Raw genomic sequence first — 9,636 nt, forward strand, 5'->3', positions numbered from 1 at the left:
TTAGTTTATTGAATTCTTTTTATGTAGATCAGGTTTTTGTGCTGCTAGTTTCTGGAGAAAGGACATTGAATCCCTGAATGCTATATATACAGATGGTCACTTGTTTTCCAACTAACAATCCTTCTTCTTTGTTTCCAAGTTTTGCATTCCAACCACTGGTAATTATTAATGCATCTTGACTCACTGTTTGATTAATTTTATACTGCAGAAGTTGATAAAGATCTTCAATTTCTTCATCTTTGACATTTATGGTTTGTGTGTGAATTTGAATAACAGTCAAATTAACTGGCTTAATTGTAGGACTATGCAGATTATCCTTTCTTTTTGAATTGTCGTGCTTCAGAATCTATCTGAAAATATTTTTTGACAATGAATTTAACACACTTTATCTTTAGTTGATCATTCATGACATAATAGGCCATATGATTGATTAAAAATTGCCAATGCCAGTCCATTTCAACTCACTAAATGCTTACTATAGGAGCTCTAGCAGCATAGTGGTTATCAGTCAGACTGCTAACTTCAAGGTCAGCAGTTCAAAAATACCAGCAGTTCCATGGGAGAAAGAGGAAACTTTCCCATAAAGATTTACAGCCTTAGAAACCCTACACAGAGTCACTATAAGTCTGAATGCTTAGGATAATGATCTTTATATATTCCATTTCATTTTTAATGATTCATACTTAGTATATTTCATGTTCTGTTTATGATAGGATGTTTGCAACTGTTTCTTATTTTAATGCAGACACATCAGGAAATGAAAATCCCAGAAACTTTACTCCATCCATGTCCCTGCTAAGTTTGATTCTACTTTGTAGAGCAATTCTTTCCCAGACCTGAGAAGCTCATCTTCCAGCATTATAGAATGCAGTGTTCAGTTGCTATTCATAATGATTCACTGACAAATTTTTAGAAGTAGTTTTCCAGGTGCCTCTTCATAGTCTGTCTTTAACGGAAGCGCAGTTGAAACCTGTTCACCATGTGTAACCTTACTGGTATTTGAAATACTGATGGCATATCTTCCATCATCACAGCATCACACAAGTCAGTACACTACAGTACACTGGTGGCAAACTGGCTCAACAACTGGACCAACAAGCAACATCCGGGTAAACAGAAAAAAAAACAACAACAAAAAAAACCTATTTTAGTTGTCAAGGTTTAATTTTATTTGGTTTTACATTCAATGCTCAAGGAAACAACAGTCAAAAAATGACATTGTATTTGACACATTAAGGGGATAAAGAGCAAAGATGTCACTAAAGTGAGTCTGACCCAAGCTATGATATTTTCATTCACCTCATATACATGCAAAATCTGGACAATGAATAAGGAATACCGATGAAGAATCATTGCCTTAGAGTTCTGGTAGTGGGGAAGAATGTTAAGTATACATGGAACTAGCAGACGAGTGAAAAAATCTGTTTTGAAAAAAGTACATTCAGAATACACCTTAGAACTGAGGAACGTGAGACTTGAGCTTTAAACTTTAAATTTATTATTATATATTATTATGATACTTTGAACTGGGAAGAACCGATTCCAGAGAATGAAATCATGCTTAGTAACATAGAGAGTGTGTGAAAAAGAGGAAGAATCTTATGGAGCCACATTGACACAATGACTATAGCAATGTGCTCAAACATAGTGAGGACAGTCAGGGTGATACAGTATTAGGCAGTGTTCAGTGTTGATAAGAAGAACTGACTGGACAGTGACTAACAACAACTAATTCTCACTTCAATGTCTTGATTTTTGTCTCGACACTGTTATCCTTAACTTTAGTTTGCCTCCCTTTATTTAGATGCATTTGGTTTTGTCATTTATTTGGGATGAAGAAGAAAACAAGGTAAAAAAACAACCAAACCAAAATCCTAACTTCTTACTATTTCAGATTTGAGGGAGAAGCAGGTAATGTTCCAAAGATGTGGAATAGACAAAGATTTTAGTGACTAGCAGTCTCCCAAAAGCTTTCATTTAATGATCTTTCAGTTATCACTTGCCTCCCTTACTTGTTTCCCCATTTCAAGGGTACCTGGCACAGACTGTGCTTGAGAGTCTGAGACTTCCCTGATGAGTTTCTTATCAGTTTTCCCCATCAACTATTTAGGGTTTGGCTCTCATTTGTACTCAGTTGCCACACATCTATCTGCTTTCAAAATTGTATTGATATTTTACATTTCTACCAGTCCTGTGCTTAAGAAAGAAAGAAATAAAAAATCTCTTCAGTGTACATTTAATAGGGATTCAAGAAAAAGTAGTTTAGGTAAATATGCTCAATTTCTGATTCCTTGAGACTCTTTGGAAGAATCCCTCTGTCTGAAGTGAAAGCAGAACACTTGCTCACAGTTCTCCCCACAGCTTGCTCCCTTGTGTTTAGAAGAGATTAATGAAATTGCCCATCATGCACTCTTTCCTTGGTGAAATATAGTAAAAACCTTCTTAGAAGTTTTTCAAGGAAACAGCTACTAAAAACTTCACATAAAGCAGTTCTTACAGGTGAATGGAAAATTATGGATATATAAATGGAATTTTAAATATTTAATATTTCAAATGGGTTAACTTTATAAGCATGAACTTCAAGGGAGAATTTTATTGGCATTGTAATTCTTTAACTTTTTAAAGTTAAGAATTCAAAAGGTAGGAACAGAAGATACCTCTTGAAAGAAAGACCAGCAGGAAAAATTAAAAATGAAAACAGCAGCCTAATTGGCTACTACAAGAACAAGCAACTTATTTACCAAAGCAAGTCATAAGGTAAGCAATTACATTCCTTCTGGACAAACTCCCCTCCAAAACTGAAACTCAAAGGGAACACACGAGCAGGCATGTAAGTTTACTGGTGACCACGTTAGTATACTGGTGAGTGGAAGGTGGGAAAGGCAGCAGTGAAGATATGGGCTGAGTTTGACCATGTTCCATAGATTTTTCATCTACCTGGAGATGAGAGAGAGAAGAGGAAGGGTTTACTAATCCAACGTATGGTGAGACTTGGGGAGGGACTCCTGAGCCCATGGACAAGGACATAGCCACAGAGGAATAGACTTGAGAGTGAAGTGGCCTGCTGATATGAAGTGAGGGGAGATGCACAAGAATGCCCAAACTTGTAGATAGCACTCATTTGACCTAGCCTCGATGGTTTGATGATCAGAACTTGAATAGAGGAAAATAACAAAATAATTTTTGATAAAGGAAACAAGTATAAATTGTTACAATTTGATGAATTTGACCTATACTTATGGATGCAGTAGCTCAAAATACCAACTGAGAGGGAAGGACTTGCCAAATCAAGTTTCAATCCTATCTCCTCTGTATAAAGGGTTGATAGGGACAGGCAACTTAGACATTGGCTACCTAAAATGTGGTGGTGGGGCTATAAAGGTACAAAGTGACTGGCTTAAGAATTTTCAAGAGCAACTTTTATTTCAGAGTATGCAGGGAAAGGTAGAAAACTGGATAGTTTTCATCTTGTCTAGATGGGTCTGTTGAAAGGAGATGGGGATACCATTCTTATGATTCAATAGTGAATAACTATTATAATGACTATTGCGACTGTCACAACTGTAAAAGAAGAAGTTTTGTAGCAAAAGAGGGGAGTAGTTAATCTTACATTCCAGGAACAGAGGACCCTAGGACCATCAAGGAAAAAGAGCACAAACAGAATGTGGGGCCCTATCCAGAGAAGCAGCAACATCAGATATGGAGGCAGTGATGATGAGATGGAGAGTTAGAATAACTGAAGACTCTAGATTCAAGGAAAGAGAAAGGCTGTCTGTTGGCAGCCAGGAGGCAGGCCTTCAGAATGTGCCCTTCTGTTGTTTGAATGATTGATTATATAGTTCTGAGTGTTTTTGTGAACATCCAAATACAACAACAACAAAAATAGAGGAAATAGAAGCAAATACTGCTGAATGGTGATGCACAGAGAAGATTGTAATCATTGTAATGAAACATACCATAGGATGAGTGTAAAACCCATGTTTGCCTACGTAAACTATCACTTAATTCACAATAAAAATTAAAAAAAAAAAAAGAATTCAAAAGGCAAACTTGTATAGCCAGTGAAGGTAAGAGGCTATCTAATCTTTTTAAAGAGGAACCTTTCATTGATCTGGACACCATAAGATTTCTCCTCTTTTCTGTAGAGTCACCTCTATGCCTTCTGTTTGTATACATCTCTGTGTCTTTATTTTCTGCGATTGCATCTACTTACATGCATAGACACACATACCAACATACATAGAGATATAGGCTAAATTTCGGTACAGATCTTATTTTGGAACAAATTCCAAACCTGTACATGAACCACTCCATGGTTAAATATGAATATGAATATCAGGCAAATGTCTTCTCTAATAACTTTAAACTAAAAATTAAACCCATTACCATTAACAGATTCCAATTTATAGTAACTCTTAAGGACAGAGGAGAACTGCTCTTAATATTTCCAACACTACAATCTTTGTGTAGCAGACAACTCAATTTTTCTCCCATAGAGTGGTTGTTGTGTTTAAACTTGTAGTTATGCACAGTGAGAAGTCTTTCTGATGAGTTTTAGCTCTTCAACTTTGAAAATATTGAGGAAGAGTTTAATTAGGGCTAAATAGCTTTAAAAAAAAACAAAAAAAACAAAATAAATAAATAAATAAAAAAAGATGGAAGAAATACACAGTCACTGTACCAAAAAGAAATAATAAATGTTCAGCCATTTCAAGAGATAGCATATGATTTACAGCAAATGGTACTCTGAAGACATTTGTAAAGAACAAGGTTCTGGTAATTCATGGAAGACAAACAAATCTTACAACAGATTGAGGCAGCACTGGAGCCACTCACACTATTATGACATAAAATTTGGAATGCAGCTAAGTAGCCAAATGACTGGAATAGTTAAAATTTTTGCCCAAAAGAAAACCCAAAAGAATATGGATATCATTGGATAATACCATTATTATCACATGCAAGTAAATTTTTGCTAAAGATAATTAAATATCAGCTGCAACATTCCATTGACAGGGAACTGCCTGAAGTTCAAATCTAATTTAGAGGAGGATGTGGAATGATGGATTTCATTTCAGATGTCAGATGGATACTGGTGGAAAGTAGAGATTACCACAAAGACATTTACCTGTGCTTCATTGACTACACAAAGGCTTTTGATTGCAAAGATCATGATAAGCTATGAGTATTCTGGAATGTTTCATTGTGCTCATGAGGAACTTGAACATAGACCAAGAGGCAGTCATTCAAATACAAAAAAGATACACACTGAATTGTTTAAAATCAGGGAAGGTGTGCACCAGGGTTGTATTCTTTTACCATATTTATTTGATTTGTGTGCTGAGTAAATGACCTGAGAAGCTGGATTATAAGAAGAACATGGCATCAGGATTGGAGGTAGACTCATTAACAACCTGCAATATGCAGATGATACAACCTTGCTTACTGAAAACAAAGAAGACATAAAATAATTACTGATGACGATCAAAGCAACAAATAAATCACGATAAATGCAGAAAAGACTGAAGTTGTCAAAGACTTTCTCTTGGACTCAACATCAACACTCATTGAAGCAGCAGTCAAGAAATTAAAAGACAAATCAATTAGACAAATCTGCTGCATAATACCTCTGTAAAGTGTAAAGCACAAAGGTACGAGTTTGAGGACTAAAGTGCACCTGACCCAAGCCATAGTATTTTTAATAGTGTCAGATGCATGTGAAAATTGGACAGTGAATAAGAAAGACTGTAGAAGACTTGATGCAGTTGAGTTATGGTGTTGGAGGGGAATATTAAAAGTACCAAATACTGCTAGAAAAACTTACAAATATGTGTTGGAAGAAGTACAACCAGAATGCTCCTTGGAAGCCAGGATGGTGAGAATTTATGTCTCATAATTTGCTAATATTGTCAGGAGGGACCAGTCACTGCAGAAGGATATCCTGCTAAGTAAAGTGAAAGCTAAGCGAAAAAGAGGAAGGACCCCAATGAAATGGACTGGCACAATGACAGCAATGACATCTCTAGGGTTACACTTTTTTTTCAGTGCCTCCTGAGTCAAGAAGGTTCCCTGCACAGAGATTCTGGGTTCACACTTGTGCTCTACTTCAGTATCTTCCTGTAGTAATCAGTCCTCTTCTTCTGGTAGTAGATCTCCACTTTGTGTCTCTGGTATGACCTACTACAGGCTTGTTGCTGCTGCTGTTGGATGCCTTCAAGTCATTTCCTTATTTCTTCCATTGGTTGTAAGCTCTGTGGTGCTGTGGGAAAAATCACTGGACCACAAAGTCTATTTGAACCAGAAGATCAGCAGTTCAAACTCACCAGCCGCTCCTTGGAAACCCTATACAGGGTCACTATGAATCAGAACTGACACAAGAGCACTGAACAACATCTATGCTGTAATGCAAGTTTCAAAGTGTCTTCTGACATACAATTTTTCTTGTCTTCTTAATGACCTTTTTTCTTTCTTTCTGTATGATGTCCTTGATGTTCTTGTTGTCATTCCACAACTCTTCTGATCTTCAGTCAATAGTGTCTAATGTATCAAATCTGCTTTTGAGATGATCTCCAAATTCGTGTAGCATATGTTCAAGGTCATATTTTGACTCTTGTGTACTTGTTTTAATTTTCTTCAGATTCAACCTGAATTTCCAATATGAGCAATTTATAATTTGTGCCACAGACTGTCCCAGGACTTGTGTTGCCTAATAATATAGACATTTTCTACTGTCTCTTTCTACAGATGTAGACAATTTCATTTCTGTGTATTCATCTAGTGAACTCCATGTGTATAATTGTCATTTCTATGTTGCATCTTGATTGCATGTTTGATCAATTCAGACTGAAGAAGTTGGTAGTATTCTTCAATTTCATCATCCCTGGCTTTAGAGTTTGGTGCGTAAATTTGAATATAAAAGACAGATCCCATTCTTGAAGAGGGTATATTTAAAGCACAGTTAGTGAAATCAGAATGTTAAAATCCTTTCTTTTTCATTTCCAAATAGAGGTAATATTTGACATGTATGCACTTACACTTTTACAGATACATCTCATGGCAGAGGGCCCAGACATGTTAATCTTTAGAATAAGTATTAACATAGGAATATTGCTTCTGTTTTTGTACTGTTACAATCACTGTGGTGAAAACAATGACATGGTTTAGTCCTTGTCATGAAGATGACTCTATTCCATGACAGCAAGATATTCATCTAGAAAAGAGTTATAAAATAATATTATGTAATAGGTAAACACACACAAAGTGATCTTATAACAGATGAAAACTTTGTAGAAGTGAGAGTGGAAAGGTAAGGAAATTTGACCATGATAGCAGTCTTCAGGGAGAGGAGAAATTTAAGACATATCATGAAGAACTCACAGCAAAAGTGGTAGCCAACACAGGAATATAAAGAAGATATAGGGGTGCAAGTAAGTTCAATGGTGAGTTGTTGTTATGTGCTATCAAGTTGGTTGTGAGACATAGTGACCCTGTACATGATTTCTGAGAAGTGACTGGTGGTTTTAGGCCACTAACATTGTGGTTAGCCGTCCGGTGCTTATCCTACAGTGCTATACCAAGACACCAAGATGGAGCATAATAACTTATAATAAATAAGCACAGTTTTACTGTGAATATTTAATAATACACTTATATTGGTGTGAATAGTCTAAGTCCCTTGAAAAAATGAGATTTAAAATTAAGCAAAACACCGCCAACAAACACAAGTAGATGCAAGATCTGGATATGACCCATAACATCACATTGCGAAGACAGAGATGATAGGTCATCTACTCTCCAGTGACCAGCACAAAAAGTTTAATAAAATAAAATGGGAGGAACTGCTTAGTGTTGTAAGTGCTCACAAGCTATGTGTCAAGTAATTAGAATAATCAAGATGCAGTCACTGACTTTAATTAAACTTTACAGCGCTGAGTATGGAGTAATAAATTTATATGAAATAAATGTGGTGAACATTTAGTAGTAATCTGAATTGCATATTGATTCAGATGATAGTAAAGTGTATAAGTATGGACACATCATTGATTTACTAATATAAATCATTTTCAAGGATTCTTCTCTCTCAAACACATCCTTGCAAAGAAAATATTAAAATATGCCCAAACATCTTGTCAGTTTCAGCCACGACACTAGACATCTGGACATGTCTAAACAGCTGCAGTGCAACATCTCTTGACTATGCTCAACTTAATGAAGAATGAACATATTACTTAATTAATTTTGACTTTTAATTAGAATCAGAACTCTGAATTCTGAAAATATGGGCGCAAGCAGACTGAGTGTATTTATTGTGTCTCCTTTTAAAGAAGCTCCTAAAAATAGGAATTCTCACAGTGTTTTCTCTAAGAGAGCTGAGTTGTCTACTCATTTATTCATCAGCCATTTACTGAGTGTCTGTTATGTGCTAACTGTAGAGAAACCTGAGTGAAAAGCAAATCCTGGACCCTCATGTTTCTCTAATGGAGGAACAGAGCAAGTAAAATATGCAGTTGGAACAGAGCAATTGGAATATGTAATTGCAAATTATGTTCTGTGCTAGGATGGAGAAAAGTTAGGGGTGCAGTTATGTGGTGGGTACAGGTGCTTACTGAGACATTAAAAAAGATAATTAAGCTTAAGAAGTAGGTCAATAAAAGAGTTGGGTCCTGGTAGGGTGGGGAATATAAGGAAAATAATTTCCCAGGCAAAGTAATAATATGTAAGAATGCACTGAAATAGAAAAAGCTTGGTACACTTGTCAACTTAAAAGGAGTTCATTAGTTTTGTAGCAGTGTAGGCTAAGGGGGGGATAGTAAATAATAAAGTGGGTAGAAAGAAATGCCTAGTTTACACCTTTGTTATAGGTTTTAGTCAAGCATGTATTTTTAATTTATAGTTAATATGAGGGTAAGATTCCCTCCCAATATTATCGTAAAATAGAAACATACATTCTTGACTAAGATCTATAATCATGGTGTAAACTATCCCTTTCTTCCTAAGATGGAATCCTGATGTGGCACTGTGAGTTAATGAGCTGGACTGCAATGTCAGTTTGAACTACAAAGTTAGGGGTTCAAGCTCATCAGCTGCTCCTCAGAAACCCTCTATAGGGTCACTGTGAATCAGAACTGACCTGATGACACCTAACAGCAATGTGAGGGTAAGACAAAAAGTATTGTAGTTAGGGTTCTAGTTCATAATACCTGCACAGGTTTGTTCCAAACAAAATATGTTTAAACAGGTCTCTGTGATCAGTGGATGGCAACAGACAAATTCTCAATGTATTAACTTGTGTTCACCTCATTTGTTGTTGTTGTTAGGTGCCATCGAGTCAGTACCGACCCATAGCAACCTTATACACAGCAGAATTAAACATTGCCTGATCCTGGGCCAACCTCACTACTGTTGCCACGCTTGAGTCCATCGATGCTACCGCTTGGCCAGTCCATCTCATTGGGGCTCTTCCTCTTTTTCTCTGACCCTCCACCTTACCAAACATGATATCCTTCTCCAGTAACTAGTCCCTCCTGACAATATGTCTGAAGTGTAAGAGACGAAGCTTGGTCATCCTGTCCTCCAAGGAGCACTCTGGCTGCACTTCTTCCCAAATGGATCTATTGGTTCTTTTGGCAGCCCATG

This window comes from Chrysochloris asiatica, unplaced genomic scaffold (assembly GCF_000296735.1).
Source record: "Chrysochloris asiatica unplaced genomic scaffold, ChrAsi1.0 scaffold00072, whole genome shotgun sequence".
Classification (NCBI taxonomy): domain Eukaryota; kingdom Metazoa; phylum Chordata; class Mammalia; order Afrosoricida; family Chrysochloridae; genus Chrysochloris; species Chrysochloris asiatica.